Source organism: Delphinus delphis, chromosome 10 (assembly GCF_949987515.2).
Source record: "Delphinus delphis chromosome 10, mDelDel1.2, whole genome shotgun sequence".
Taxonomy (NCBI): Eukaryota; Metazoa; Chordata; class Mammalia; order Artiodactyla; family Delphinidae; genus Delphinus; species Delphinus delphis.
Window position 1 is genome coordinate 10522261 of NC_082692.2, and position 16710 is coordinate 10538970.

Consider the following 16710-nt stretch of genomic DNA (forward strand, 5'->3'; position numbering starts at 1 on the left):
AAGGAAATTTCTTAGTGTGTAGTGCTTAAGAGTCTAGGAGTTTGGCTACTAAATAACTGTGTGTAATAAAGATTAGCTATTATTATGATTTATAATTGAAGAAGAAATAAGGACTCGGGTAGGGTCAAATTCCAAATTATAGAACAGGAAAATTTTTATATAAATGCTTCAGTCGAGATATCTTGTTTATTTTACATATTAGGGATTTGATGATAATATATAGAATGTATATTATCTTGAGGGTATTTGTTGCATTTTGTTAAACCTGGAAATCTTATCTTTTATCAAAATGAAATTATTATGAATGCTGATGTAATGGAAAATTTTCATTTATTTTGCTATTTTAAAATGGATCAAAATATCTCTTTGATTTTGATAATAATTTTATAACCAGTTCAGGGGTGAGGAGAATTAAAATTGGATGGCTCAGCCACAGTGCCAATCAGTTTATTTAAAGGAAGATGGAAAGATTTGTTATGACTAACCAGACAAATAAAGACTAACCAGAATTGAAAGTTAAGAGAATAAGTGACAGATTTGACAAAGTATAATAAAAATAATAGTTAAAATTTATTCAGCATTGTATATGATCAGGCATCATAATTAGAATTTTTCATACATTTTTCATACATTTTTCATACATTCATTTATCTCATTCTCAGAACAACTCAACGAGGTAAGTACCATTACGATGCCCATTTAGCAGATGTGGAAACTGAGGACCAGATGTATTAAACTGCTTGCCTGGGTCATGTAGCTAATAAACAGAGCTGGGATTCAGGCCCAGGTAATCTAACTTTGGTGTCTGTGGTAAAATCATTCTAAACTATAAGCAAATGAGCTACTATTTGTCTACGACATTTTTCTATAAGTTTAACATTTTCAATAGGTTGAAAACATTGAACATAAATTGCTATATTATGGCACATGTATGAATTGGAAAGCATTAATGAGGTAATTATATTTTGTTTTAACCAAAAGTTAACTTTGGGTTTCTTGATGATTTTTAGCATAAACACTAGTAAAATTCATTACTTTACATATTTCAAAAATGGTGAGAATAAGAAAGGCCAGTCATGCATCCATACAATAATTTTCTCAGCTGTACTACCTTCATTTCCAACTTAACTCATTGGATTAATGGCTGCCACTTAACTTGTTCAAATGATATGTCCTGGCAGGTAAGGTGACAAATTTTAAATGGATGGTTTCCTTACAATCTTGTAATTTTGTCTGAGAGCTAGAATGGGGTAGACCTTAAGATAAAACTAAATCTCCTTGAGAAAAGCGAATGTCTACAAGAATACCTCACAGAATAAGGGAGAACCAGGTCACGAAGGAATTCACTACGTGTGGGCCCAACGTGGGCTTTCCCAAGCCTTCAGCATCCGGGGTTAGGGGTGGCCAACTCAAAAGCTATTCTCTGTTCTGTATTTAGTTCTCAAGCAGGCAGCAATGCATAGGTCAACAAACACTTATTAAGGGTCTTTTGATTCTTCATTGAAAAATTACTAATACTTGCTCACTGAAAAAAAAAAATCAGACCAAATCGAATTGCATATAATTCTTCAATTCTTAAACGGTAGTTTCAGAGGTAACCACTATTAACAAGTAGGTGTGTATTTCCCCAGACCTTTATCTATATGTCTATGTCTATGTTTCTATCTACCTAGAAATTTCTTGTACAGAAATGGGATTACCCCATTTACATTGTTCTGAAGCCCCTCTTTTTTATTTAATAAGAAATCAGTATCTTTTTATGTATTTTATATATTTTGTTCTTTTTTAATGGCTGCATAGTGTTACACGGTGTAAGTGTGCCAAACGTATTTAAGCACATCACTACTGATGGACATACAAGTTGTTTCAAATTCTTGCTATTACATAGTTGCTGCAATGCACACCATTGTACATCTATCATTATACACTTGTGTATTTCTGTATGACAAATTTCTGAGAATCGAGATAGCTGGGTGAAAGGGATGTACATTGAACACTTTGACAAATACTATCCAACTGCTTTTCAGCCTGTGGGAAAGACCTCGTCGCTTGACTTCATCTGGAAGTACCAATGTTCCCAGTACAGGAAAATGGCCAACCGTTCTGAGGAACAAGCTGTTTCTATTCTCCACCATAAAATGAATCTTCTATTTTCATTAATTAATATGTGTAGCTTCAATTGGTAATAACATTGTTCTGCTTTATGGCTTCTCAGATAGGTAGCAAGCCCAGAAAACATCAGCGACCCTGGGGTTTTGTTATAAGTAATTGACATTCCTTTGGTGATTCACAAGTGCCAGAAAATAAAGGCCATGCTCCCTGGGGTCTAAACGAAGACGTTGTACGTTTTGGGTTCAGTAACTGATGTTTCAAGAAAACATAGTATGGGGTGATGACTCACCCCGTGGTAGCTGTCCTCCAGCTCTGTCCTTTGGAGGAAGCATTACTGTGGATGTGCTAGTACTTTTCCCTCCTTCACCAAGAATTTCCTTAGGAGAGGATGCCTAGCATGTGCCATGGTTGGCCTCACCCTTATCTTCTATGGAGCACGGTGGCCTGCAGTGCGCGGTCCGGGCTTGGCACAGAGAAAGCCAGCGCTCAAGGTAGGCGCTTAGCAGTCACCGCCAGTAGCTGAGCAGTGGAAGCAGCAGAGATTCACAATGCAGCCTCAAAGTTGAGTTTTAGCGTGTAAGGTTACAAGCGTATCCTGTGTTTACGATAAAAACTGAAGCCCCCTTCCCCCTCTTTCCTACTGGGGCCCTCCACCCGATTCGGGTGGAGTGAGCGCAGACCCGCTGAGGCGAAGCTTGGTAAGAGAGGGAGGTGGCGGCGGCGGCACGTGCGTCTCGGCAGCTCCGAGGTTGCGGCGGCAGCGGCCGCAGGAGCACCAGGACCAGTTGCTGCACGCTTCATCAGTTTGCACTGCTTTCTTCTCTCTTCAGTGAATTTCCATTTTGAGGGTATAGCTCCAAAGGAGAAAGGTGTGGAGGGGGCTTTGGAATGTCCAGTGTGGGAAGCCAAAGGGGGTGCCCACTACGAGGCAAAGAGGAATTGGCTCTGGCCCCCCTTCCCCTCTTGCTAGGGCGAGACCGACGCTTTGGCAACGGAGCCTGAGAGAGGGGTGTGTTTGTGGTGGTGGCGGCTCCTTAGGGGTCCTTGTCTCCTCGGAGAAGCCAGACTGCTGAGGAGAAGGGCAGGGGTTCCGGCGGCGGCCCGGCGGGTCCCTGACCCCGGGCGCCGGGGGGTCCCCACTGGGCCTGGGGGCCCCGGCGGTTGCCATGGTGACGCAGGGTCGGTGGCTCCGCGCAGTGGAAACAAAGCCGCTCGCCTGCCCGCCAGCTCCTCGCCCGAGCTCCTCCTCCGCCGGCGCCGCCCTCCCCTCCCAGGCGCCGCCGCCGCCGCCGCCGCCGCCGCCGCCGCCGCCGCCGGAGCGGCTCCCGGCCCCGTTCCCGCCGCCGCCGCCGCCGCCGCCGCCGCCGCCGCCGCCACCGCCACCGCCACGGCTGCCGCCGCCGCCGCGGGCCAGGTAAGGCGAGCGCGCCCGCCGCGCGGAGGGCTCCGGACGGGCGCCGGGGGTGGGGGTCCGTCCGCACGCTGCGGGGAGCGGGCGCCGGGGCCCGGCTGCACCGGAGTCCCCGAGGGGCGCGTCCCCACCGGTGACGGTCTCCCCAGCCGCCCCGCAACCTCGGAGGCGCCCGGGGCACGGCGGCGGCGGCGGGCGGCAAACTTCGCGGTCGGCGCAGGGCCCGAGCCTCCTCCCGGCGCGACGGCCCTGCCAGTCCCGGCTCGACGGCGTACGGGGCGTGGAGCTGCCCGGAGACGGCCCGGCGCGCGGGTGAGGCTGTGCGGAGAGGCGGGGGTGGTACCTGCCTGCGTTATCCTTTCTCTCTCTCCCTCTCCCTCTCGGCGTGTTACCGAGGCTTATAGAAAGAAAAAAAAAAAAAAAGATACGAAAATATTTACCTCTGGACTTTAATATTAGTTTCCTAGCTGATTCTCTTTGAGGACGGGATGATGCTAAGGTCTCCGAGGGAACAAACGAGACTTTTTTAAAAAACAGTCTCTGAAAAGTGAGCCCAGGCTTACATGCCTGGGACGGGAGCATTTTGAGGTGCTTCTGAAGTTCGTTTGGATTTTGAACATAACCGCCTTTATCTTTGGAAGGTGTAACTAAATGGGAAAGGTAGCCCGGTTTTCCCATCCGGCAATACCAGCGTTAATAGGATCAATACTTTGTAGATTAGATACTTGGTACCGATGTCATTGCTGCTGTTTCTGGAAGGTATTGTGTTCGTGCTTTAAGGAACTGGAAAATGCCTTGCGTTTCTATGTGTGAACCAGGTGCAAACCAAAGCACCTCTGAGGGCAGGTATCTGGGCGGTGTTTGCATCTGTTTATGAGTGTGATGCAGAGGGTTTCGATGGCGTTGCTAAGGGCATTCGGGTACTGGATGGGGAATTGCTCAAGTTATGGGTAACCTCCTCTTTTCTCAACGGCCCCAAGCCTCGCCATCATTTCGTGATATTTAGTTTGTTGCAGACACAAAGAATGGATTAAAAATAGGATTGTGAAGACTGTTTTGTAGCTACTTAGGTATCATCTTAGGTGTACTCATGTGAAAGACGGAAAACAGTTTTCATTTTTAGAAATATAGCTGATCAATTCAGAAGGAAATAATGTATTTGTTAATATTTTTTAAATTGGGGAGAAATGTCACATTGATAACTGGAAGATAATTCAACTTATTAAATTGTGTACCCAACTTAGTAAAATAATTTATAAGTTGGAAGAGGTCAGTTAGAGAACATTATATGGAAAGCAAGAAATTATATTTTTGCTAAAAGGTAGTTAACGAGAAGAAATCATTGGCAGTGATCATTTTGAATTGCAGTTAAGTTGATTAGCATTACGGATGTTAAAGCTACTTGAGGTGTTAGACATAAAGTGATATTCCTCTTCCCTCTTTTGGGATTTCAGCACCTGTTAGCTAGCTGATTACTAGGTTTCTAAGTCTGTTCATATTTGCTAGTAATTAAAATTTTTTTTAAATTTATTTATTATTTTTGGTTGCGTTGGGTCTTTGTTGCTGCGAGCGGGCTTTCTCTAGTTACAGCAAGCGAGGGCTGCTCTTCGTTGTGGTGCAAGGGCTTCTCACTGCAGTGGCTTCTCTTGTTGTGGAGCACGGGCTCTAGGCACGCGGGCTTCAGCAGTGTGGCACGCGAGCTCAGTAGTTGTGGCTCGGGGGCTCTAGAGCGCAGGCTCAGTAGTTGTGGCACACGGGTTTAGTTGCTCCACGGCATGTGGGATCTTCCAGGACCAGGGGTCGAACCCGTGTCCCCTGCATTGGCAGGTGGATTCTTAATCACTGCGCCACCAGGGAAGCCCTTTGCTAGTAATTTTAAGTCATGTCACTTCATTAGAAGATTGTATTGGAAACTAAAGAATTGAGTTGCCACAACAATTTGCAGATTATTTCACAATTGGGTTTGTTGTTCAACTGAATTTTACCTGTAGAGTGATTCACAGATATTCTGCTAAATACTCTTTGATGATGGTAATGAAATGGGACATTGATTAAAATGAAGTCTATCTGTTTTCAGAAGATAACCAGGAGAGAAAAATAAGTATTTTCTCATTTAAGCATGAAAGGCAACCAGGATATTGAATCCTGGTCCTGTTATATAGACAGAATATAGTTTCATGTTTTGTAACAAAAATAATCGTTTTTGTGTTCTTTTTAAGGCACCAAGAGTACAGCTTTATTCACATCCCTGTTAGCAAATCCAACATTCAAGTGAAAGTATTCTGGACCTGCTTTTCAGCCACATGGGCCCCTCACTATGAGTTCTAGCCTGTGGCCCTTAGTTTGTGTTCTGAAGAAAGGAGATAGCCAATGTTAGTTCAGCACAATAAGGACTCATGTTTTGCCTTTGCTGCTAGCTCACACAAGGCACAGGATTCAAGACAGTTTGGCATCTTTAAAGCCGTATCGCTTTCTGCCAAAAAACTAAAGTCAGTAAACATCAGCAATAAACAGGCATGTATTGCAAGCACCGCTTTGTTCTAGTGGTTTATTTACACAGGCTCTGAAACAGGAAATGAAGCTTTTGTCAGTGAAGTGAAAAACAACAATTTGGCATGCTTATATATGTTACTAGCATCATGAGGTAGGTGCATAACCAAATAACGAAAGCAAAAAGTGCTGTGATATCCACAGTACCTTCTTAGGAAATGCCAATGGGAGTGTGGTGTACGTCCATGGTTGAGACTGGCCACCTGGTGGAAGTAGGGAACAGCACACAGCATCCTCAGGTGTAGAATACCAGTTGTCACTCTCGCTCATTCACAGTAATAGGAGTCTTCTGCGATTCTAGGCTTCAGAGTCTTAAAATTAGAAAAGTCTTAATTTTGTAAAATTATTTTATAATTTTGGAAAGTCATAGTTTTATAAAGTCTTAATTTAATGATTAAAAAAAAAACCTGGTCCTAATTTTTGGTTTACGTTGTAAAATTTGGTCTGATAATTAAAACCACAGCCATTGTTCTACCTGAAGAAGTATGTAACTTGACTTACCAAGCAGGTCCAAAGAGATAAAAAGAGCCAAGGCATGTTCTTGTTTAAGTAGGATTAACCTTGTACTTGTGCCATTGAAAGTCATTTGTTTGTAACCGTATGAACCTGCATGGACAGTATTAGGCCACAGAAGCCTTTGTTGGCTGTTTCTGGGTCAGTGTTCTCTAGCAATTTCTAGCACTGTGGTAACGTGATGACTGCTTGGTAATTTAGCATGTTGTACAATGTGTTGTAGCATTTGTAAAAGCACATTTCTGAAAAAGTGATAGTTTCTTTTAAAAATGATTTCTTCATTACCAAAACACTTAGGTTTGGATTTGTGGCTGGGGAGAATAATGTTAGCCCCGTGACCTCGAGGAAAAAATGCTATAAATGTAAGGTATTGTCAACTGACCTGCTGTGCGTGGTGGGTATTGATTATAACCACTGTGCTGAGAAAAGGCATGGGAAACCCATGCTGGTGGTGATATGAAGGGGTGTTTTGTGCCGTGAATTATTAGCAGAGATTGACGGAGGCTGAAAAACATTTGTGGGCCCATACTTCATTTTTTTTGTGCCCTCAGTTAAAATGAGGATAAGCTCTCTTAAGCCATTTTATAAACCACTTTACAAAATGGGAAACACATATTTATACAGTCTAGCACAGAATTGGAGTGTTATAAACATAGTTCGAGGTCAGTGATTGATTTCCATATGTGCCAGTTCTTTGTAGCAATTATATAGTTTTGGACATCAATCAGCAAATGTTTATCAGGTGTTTCCTTCTCTTTATTCCGTATCACTTGATAAAGTCACCTGAGCTCTTATGGTTGAGGACTTACTTGTTTTCCAACTACTATGATTATTCTTTTATTGTATGTGTAACTCATTACATACAATACCCAAATATTCTCCATTGGCCTAGTTTTCAGCCTTCCTTTTCTTCTGGGGAAAAGTTACCAGTTAATTCTTAATGCTATTTAAGTAATTTTATATCCCCAGGGCTTTTAGAAAATATGATTTGGTTAATTTCTTATTCAATCAGAAAAATATTAGAAACTTAGTTTATAATGGTGTGTAATTAAAAAAAAACCCACAACACATGTTATAATCCTTAATTTCACATTTCAGACATGTACAGAGGTTGTGTGGTGGATAGGAAAATTTGGGATCCTGTTAGGTGACCAAGTGCTCATTTCCCTAACTGCCTGGATCTAGATCTCTGCTTCTTTACCTCATAATCAGTTGAAATGAAAGCCAAAGAACCTCAAAGTGGAGGCTTCAGTGAGTTAAAAAGTCTTAGAAAGGGAGATTAATACACACTGAGACCCCGCCTGGCTTGGAGTGAAGGGGAGGGGAGGAAAAAGATGGATGGCACTGATCATCTCTTCAGCACCTTATGGTTCAAACTCCTGAAGCAACTCCCCACGGGCTGTTTACACGGTTTCCAGAGACTCTGCAACAGAGACGCGGTTCTCATCACTTAGCCCCGCTTTTTCTCCTGACTGAGTAAAAAGTGACTCCCCTGAATTGTGGTGCAAGCACACTTTGAATATTATGAACCACAAATTAGGGCATAAGAATAAAGATTTTCAACGCAGATATATTATATAATCTAATTGGTCAGGGAGAACAGTTAGATAATCAAGACAGTAATGGAGCTATAAAATAAAACTATGTGTTTGTCCCACATATTTGGTGTGTTCAAACGAGAAATTGTTGCTCTGAGTATCAGTCCATTATGAACTGTCTTCCCTCTATGATAACCAAAGTCGTTCACGGGAGACATGGCATTTTACACAATTTTATCACTACGTGTCGTGTCAGGCATAGTTGTATTGAAGAATAGATGCTTACTCAGACTCTTGAATGGTAAACCTCTAATGAAAGGTTTCTGTGTGGTCTTATCTGGCATTTCGTCTTGTTTCATATAGTTTCCTCTGACCCTGGTTAGTATGATTGCAGTTCCATCTTTTTTCTATCAATCAAACCCTTGCTAGCACTTCCTAATAGAAGCTGTGTTCTAAACACTTTACAAATATTAATTTATTTAATCCTCTTAAGAACTCTACGAAGTAGGTACTACTGTGATTCCCCATTTTCAGAAGGAGGAAACTGATGTGATCTTTCTCTGTTATATTAACCTACAGATACACAAAATGTACCAGATTCCTGGCTTCTTTATGTCAAGGAATGCAGCAAGCTTTGCTGTTTAATTCACTGAAATAAAGGCACTTGGGCTTTTTTCTTATTTTAATGGAAAGAAACAAAACCTAAAGTCATAAAACGAGAATTATTTCTTCATAGTGTATTGTGACATATGCCAGTGTGTTCTATACTTTAAAGAACTAGAATAAGCTAATTTATACAAAAGATACTTTTGAAGGTAGTTGTTCTTTCACTTCTTATTTGTATTCATATATTGAAAGAATATATATTCCCTATGGTGTTAGCCTTGCTATATACATGTAAATATATCTTTTATATGTGTCTATTTTTTATTGCCTTATGTAGACTATCATCAGTCTAGGCTCACCTTTTAAAAAAATTGAAGTACAGTTGATTTAAAATATTATATTAGTTTCAGGAAGACAGCATAGTGATTCCGTATTTTTGCAGATTATGCTCCATTATAAGTTATAATTCCCTGTGCTATAAGCGCACCTGTTCTTTTCTCAGTAGCTCTAACCTGTCCGGAGGACCAGGTGATACTCCCTTCTCACTCAGTCTCTTCCAAGAGAACTCTGTGTATACCATTTTTTTTTTTTAACAATTTAGCATGTTGTTGGAAAATACATGTATCTGTTTTTTGTGCTAGACTGTAAACTTCTTAAGAACAAGAACTTACTCATTTCCAAAGATAAGATAGGTACAAATGTGCTTTTCTTATTTGAATACTTAAAAGATTTTTTATGTGATATTAAATTATTATTTTTAAATCTAGTTCCAAAGTCAGTGTTGAGGGCCTTAAAAATGTCAATTTTAGGGTCTTAGGAAAGTGACTCAAATTTCTTAGAGTAGTATTACTTCAGTTATCCAAGTTTCAAAATGTATCATTAGGGCACTATAAAATTACTTTGAGCTTTTAGTTATTTGAAGTATGACATTAGAAATCAAATACCACAATTTCATTTTCAAATTATTTGGGTTCCTGAGGGTCTTTTCTTAAAAGGTTATATGTAAAAAGCATAAAAAACACTAGCTAGCTTAATTTTATACCAGCAGTTATGCATAAACTTTTGATTATTCTAGTCAAAGAGAGCAAAAAATGGATCTTTAAAAATCATTTACGTTTGTCTTTATAATGCTTTTAGTATTTTACCTTCTAACCTCTCTCCCCCTTATAAGCTCATGTTCTCGCTGTCTCCATAGAAGAGTGATTAAGTGTTTTAATTTCAGGGGGCTTTTCTTATTTAAGCTATATGAAAAGTAAGATTAAATAAGAGACAGGTGTCCATAAAAGCAAGTAATGAAATATAGTTCTGTAGGTTCTTTTAATAATAAATATTGTAATAGCTATCATTAGTCTATTAAGTATGCTACACAAAATATCTTTTTGAACTTCACAATAACTCTTGTTTCCTCATGTGTAAAATGCTAATAAATAGCTTATCCAAGATCGCACAGAGTTGGTACATTTAAAAACATGATTTGCGTGATAAATCACAATCTGAAGTTGACTATGATTGCTTTGTTCATTACCAGCCAACAAAGAAGGCCTTCCTGCTGCAGTGAAGATGCTTTTTGACTATGTATGTTTTGGAAAGAGTGCAGTTGAGGACTGCCTGGTGGGGCAGATTCAGGATGGTGGGTGTGGTCAATTTCGAGAGGGGAGATGGTTCTCAGGAGGTAACCAAAACCATATGTCCTTGTTTATGTTCATCGATGCAGACTCTAGGTGGGGTTTTGGTGTAGAAGGAGGGGGAGAAGTTTCCCCTGAAACCTATTTTTAGAATTAAAAACAAAATGAAAAGGAATTATCTTCTCTCTCCTGAATTTGTTTTATTTGGTACTGTGCCCTGGATTCAGAATTAACCCCCAAAAGGGCCATATGAGATGTTACAGGATGAAAAGAAATGCAATGAAAAGTAACTCAATAAATGTCACATCCCTCAGGCTGGACTTCTCTGAGGGTCAGAGCAGTATGTTCTCTGTCACTGCGGGAGAGTTCCTTGTCTTAGGAATCCGGAGGCCTGGAGTATGGGGATCAGAATGAAGTCAGAAGCCTTGAAAACTGTTCTCATTTGGGTCACTCCCTTTTGTACATCATGGTTTTTTCCTGGAATTCCTACTGCAGACCTTTCTTGGTAGCTACTGGGAAAAAAGAGGGATGAGAGACTTTTAGTTAAAATCTTAACAGCATGTAAAAGCTCACTTTTTTGAACAATTAGTTATTTTTGTCGATGTGAGCCTTTTTTCAGGTTCAAGGGCAATCTGAGGGTCAGTAAAGCACAGTGGTTAAGAGCATGCATTTTGAAGCCAGGCGGCCTGTATTTGAATGCTGGCTGTCCTACCATCTAGCTGCATGACCTTGGGGCAGCTCCTTCATCGTGCTGTGTCATCATTTCTTGACTGTGAAATGGGGAGAATATTTACTTACTTCATTGGGTTGTGAGGATTAAGCGAATAAATATGTGTAAAGTCTTAATTATTAGCAATTAAGAGTATGTTTTGTCTACAGAAAGAACAACTGATATTTGATGTTTTTACAGGTAAAAATAAAAATCGAGTTTCCTTTAGGCCTCTAAGTTCCAACTTACTTATCTTCTTATTCTGCTTATAGAACTGGTAAATGTGAGCCATCACCTTCACTTTTTCTTCGATGAAACTTTAGTTCAAATCGAACAGATTGAGCGCCTTAAACTGTCAGTCTCATTGATAAACTTAGTTAAATTTCAACCCTTAAACATTTTCAATTGTGTATATAAATTTCATATAGTTGATTTTCTTTTTAAACAAATCAGATGCTTAGTGGGCAAATGTACGACTCACATGAGTGAAACCTTTCCAAATACTTAGCTCAAGTTCCTTTGACTGTTCCATCACTTACAAAATTAATATTTTATAGACATAGCCAAATCCTCTTAAACATTTCAGTCTAAATAAATCATATGCCTAAATATAGCACACATTTTAAACGAGAATCACGGGGCTAATCTGTCAGTTTATGTCAGATTCTTCTAAACATTAAAAACATAATAATTATGCACAAACTGTTCCAATTAATATAAAACGTATTTCTAAACTTTTCTAAAAAGTATTAACGTGAGTCTGATTTTCTTCATCATGTCTATACACTCTAAACCTTCTCTAGATTGGAAAGGCACTTACCCATTGGAAAGAAGTTTATTATCTCGGGTAAGCTGGAGGTACCATCTTAGGTGAACTTTCGTTATCGTACCATTCCACATTGATTTCGAGTTACTGCTTGACTGTTTTTCATTAAAACATGGCTCCTTATTGATCATAGATTTAAGGCTTAGATGCTGCACTTGGGCTACATACATCCTGGATAATTCTTCCTGTGACCTTGAATGACAGGCTTCACCCTCTTTTGTAGTCACCATGACAACAGGTGACTCCAAATTGTGCTCTTCAGATAGTACTGGTGTTTTAATCCTTAGACCAGTGCTGTCCAATATGTCATTTTAAGTTTCAGGTAGCCATATTAAAAAAGTAAAACGTGATTTTAATAAGAGATTTTACTTAACCCAACATGTGCAAAATATCATTGTAATTTCAACATGTAACAATATAAAAATTACTAACAAGATTTTTGACATGCTTTTTAATTTTTTCGTGAAGTCTGGCATGTATTTTACACTTACACAATTTCTCAATTTAGATGCGAAATTTCCACCAGTTACAATGAAGTGTAGTCCTGCGCAAATGGTAAAGTTGTCGTTGATGGAAAAATATTGGACATTGCTTCAATTTCTAAATTTAAATTAATTAAAATTAAATAAAATTAAATTATCTTTTCCATAGTTGCACTAGCCGTATTTCACATGCTCAGTAGCCAGATGTGGTTTGTGGCTACCATATGGACGAGTGCAGCCCCAAACTGGATTCAGATTTGCTTCTCACCTAATTTTTCTGTCATCTCCAGGCTAAGCCCCGCTGCTGTTTCAGATATCTTCTTCTACTCAGTTGGGTTCTTCATTTCTCCAGCTCACAGTAATTTTAATGGCATCCGATTGGCTTGAAAGGCATTTTAGTGTCATTTCATTAAAGCCCAATTTCAACTCTTTTCTACTTTTACAACTGGTTTCTCAGACAGTTTTCTCATTTGTTCATTTACAGCAGTAGTAGTTTCAAAGGAGATGCACTGTTTCATCATACGTGGTTTGCCACGTAGAGAGAAATGTTAAGACTTCAATGTAACCCGTGTGTGAGCCCAAGCGGCTGATTCTGGCAACCCTCCTCCTTTTCCCTGTCTGCTCACTATCCTGCCATCCTCAACAACCATCTCTCGTCTTCTTCTGTCCCCTCAAACATGTGCCCCCTCTTGCCTCCTTGCCCTCTGCCGATGACCTTGCTTCTAGAGAACTTGCACAGGCTTCTACCACTGCGTCTTCAGTCTCACCTGCTTCTGAACGCACGCCTACTACCATCTCCTCGAGGGACCCCAAGTGGCTGGGCTCCTTTCTAAACCCTCCCCCTCCACTTGTGCGTTTGTACCTTCCCCTCTTGCCCACTCACAGATAATGGTCTTTTTCTCTATCATCAGTTTCCCCCCACTATTGGATAATTTCCATCAGTTTATATACTGTAATATTATAAATTTTTTTTTTTTTTTTTTTTTTTGCGGTACGCGGGCCTCTCACTGTTGTGGCCTCTCCCGTTGCGGAGCACAGGCTCCAGACGCACAGGCCCAGCGGCTATGGCTCACAGGCCCAGTGGCTCCGCGGCATGTGGGATCTTCCCAGACCGGGGCACGAACCCGCGTCCCCTGCATCGGCAGGCGGACTCCCAACCACTGCGCCACCAGGGAAGCCTTATAAACTTTAATAATTTAAGCTCACCTTAAAAAACCCCACAAACACAATACTTCCTTAACCCCTACATTTTTCTTCAGCTTCAACACCATTTCTCTGCTCTCCTTTATAGCAAAATGTCCTGTAAGAGTTGATCTTTGCTTTTTCTCTCCTCCCATCCTTGAATCTATCCCAGTTAGATGTGCACACCCACCATTCCACTGAAAGTGCTTCAAAATGACCTTGCCAAATCCGGAATCAGTTCCCAGTCTTCATCTTACCCAGCCTTTCAGTAGCATTTGAGAGTTGATCAATGCCTTCTTCTTGAAAGACTTCCTTCACTTGGTGTATGCATTCACTGGTGCTTTAGTCATGCTGCGTTACAAACCACCCTAAAACTCAGTAGCTCACATTTAATTTTTCGTTCATAGGTCTCCTAGGTAGGCTGCATTTCAACTGATCTAGGTTGGGCTGAGTTGGGTGGCCCTGCTCCAGGCTGTGGATTGGGTTCAGATCTGCTCCTTGTGTATTTGTTCTGGGATTTAGGCTGAGGAGACTACGCAGGGTCTGCTCTTGTCATGGCGGATCATTGGGGTCCCACAGTGAAGTCGAGCCACACAAGCACACCGAAGGCCTTTTCTTCCGTCTTGTCCACTAATGTTCCTGTTGGCCAAAGAAACTCACATAGCCAGGCCTGACATCGGTGGGCAGGGACGCCACTCCATCCACAGTTGGGAAGGGAAGGGGAGTGAATATTTGCTGAACAGTCATTCAGCACATCACACGTGGCCTCCAGGACACCTTTCTTTCTTGCTTCTCTGCCCATCTCACTGGCTTTACAGCTGAGCGTCCTTTGACGGTTTCTGCAGATTTCTCTAAGCATTGCACGGCCTTCAGATCTAGTCTTTGGAGTCCTTCCTTTCTTTGTCTACCCCAGTTTTCTAGGTATCTCATCTTATCGCACAGCTTTAATATCATCTTACCTGCTGATGAATCCCAAATTCTTATCTTCAGTAGAAAATTCTTCCCTTCATTTCACGCTCATGTGTCCACTTGACATTTCGACTTGGATGGCTAACTAGGCATCTCAAACTCAACAGGTCCAGGGATGTACTCCTGAGTCCCTGTACCAATACTGCCCCAACCTGCTCCTCCCACAGCTTTTCCCAACTTCGTAAATGGCATCTTCGTTCTTTCAGTGGCCCTGACCCTAACTTTGGAGTCATCCTTGACTTCTCCCTTTTCCCTTCCTGTGTTAAGTTGAATCCATTAGTGAATTTGTTGACCTTGCCTTCAGATTTGATCATTTGTCACCACTTCCACCACCCCCAGTAAGTACAGTCTGCTACCATTACTCTTGTTTTACCTCAGGTACCTTCTAATTGGTTTCCCAGCCTCTGCCCTTAATACCTTACAGTCTGTTTCCTTTGTAACAATGAGAACAATCTTTTGGAACTTGGAATCAGCTACAATCATTTCCTTGCTCAAAGGACTGTGATGCCAAGAGAAAACAAAATACAACCCCCGCCCCCAGGTTCCCTTCTCACTTAGAATGGATGGCAAAGTCAGTTCAGGGGCCTCTGAGGCCTCCCCACATGCTCTGGCCCCTGCTAGCCCCCACCCCGCCCCCTGCTGGCTCATTGCACTCCAGGCTTGCTGTTCTCTGAACGTACCAAGCCTGCTCTGGCCTCCAGATCTTAGCACTGCTGTCCCCTTGGCTGGGACTCTTCTTTCGCCAGATATTTGTATGACTTAACTTCCTTGTTCCTTTCAGGTCTGTACTTGAGTGTTATCAGAGTGACTTACCCCAAACACTGTAAAAATGTAATCTTTTTGTCTCTCAAAGTCTCTGTCCCCCTTACCTGTTCGTCTCAATAGCACTGTTACCACCTAGCACATCGTGCAAACAAACAAAAAGTATATCTTTGTCCTCCTCTTTCTTCTACTGTATAAAACCCATAAAGACAGTGGCTCTGTTTTTTTTTCCTGCTGTATTTTCAGCTTCAATGCCTAGAACATAGTAGGTGTTCAATAAATATTTCTTGACTGAATAGAAGAATTTTATCGGATGCCTGATTCCAGCACAGGGGAGCAATCTTAGAAAAACTCCAGAATATTATAGAAGAGTTTTAGATTCCCATAGTCACGCCTTAGTGTTGTCAAGTGGTTGTCTCTGTAACTTACTAAATGATTCCAGAGAAGAGCACAGAAGATGCCATCCTCTGTGCTGGTAAACAGATCAGAATTACTTATGTGGTAGAACTTGAGACATCTGTAATCATCGAGACATGAGCATCTCCACGGCAGAGACTTTTTCTTTTAGATGAGGGCTTATAATAGTTCCTTTATACGTTAACTGTTTTGTTGAAGTCTTAAAAAAAAAAAAGGTATAGTTCTGTCTTCTCAAGTCTTTGTCAAAATGGATATAAACCATTTGAAGATCATTTTTGAACTCTTGCCAATGTAAATATGAACTAGAATTTCTTATGTGCAACTTTAGGTCTAAGAAATAAAAGGAGAACACCTAAAACCCACTTCTCTATAAGCTTGAATTAGCAGTTTGCTTGCAGATATTCAAATATTAATGATAATAACAAGCACTTTAAAAAACATAGTGTCCCAAGAGCTAGAGGCTGCAAAATCAAGTAAGTCTAATAGATTTATCTCTTTTTCAAACTGAAGTAAATGTATTTTGGGGAGGAGAGGGGTTGGAAAGTTGCGCTTTAGCAGAGCTTTTAATTATCTCATAATCACTGAAATGTGAACAGGACTATAGAAAATACAAAATATATCCCCACTCTCAACCTATGAATTAAAAAACAATTTTGCTATTAATTGTAGCTGATGTGTGGGTGTCATTTATGAACTTTCTCCTTTTGAGCTTGCGTCCATGTGTCCTGAGAAAGTGAATAGACTTATCGGAGATGATTAAGTTAGCGCCTAGGTACTAAAAGATGGAAGTTATTCATTGGTGCATGGTCTGCCTTGCTGGCTCACGGTGCCTGCATTGCACAGACATGAAGAGCATGGGCTTCCTGGTGGTCCGATCTGGTCCGAGTCCTGGCTTTGCCACCTAGTGACCTGCGTGACCTAGAGTAAGTTCCCTTCCTTACTACAAAGCGGAGCGCTAATGGTACCTATCATGGTGAGCTGTCTGGAGGGTTAAAAGATTAAATGAGG

At 41.1% G+C, this 16710-nt stretch overlaps 1 protein-coding gene across 1 annotated transcript in view; it reads left to right on the forward strand.

Moving 5' to 3' along the window:
- The first annotated feature begins 3453 nt into the window (after positions 1 to 3453).
- The window catches only part of RNF182 (ring finger protein 182), a 58245-nt gene continuing 44988 nt past the window's right edge, over positions 3454 to 16710 (forward strand). The window contains exon 1 of the mRNA XM_060023614.1: positions 3454 to 3835. The gene's annotated coding sequence lies outside the window, so the exon portion shown is untranslated. The remainder of the gene's footprint in view (positions 3836 to 16710) is intronic.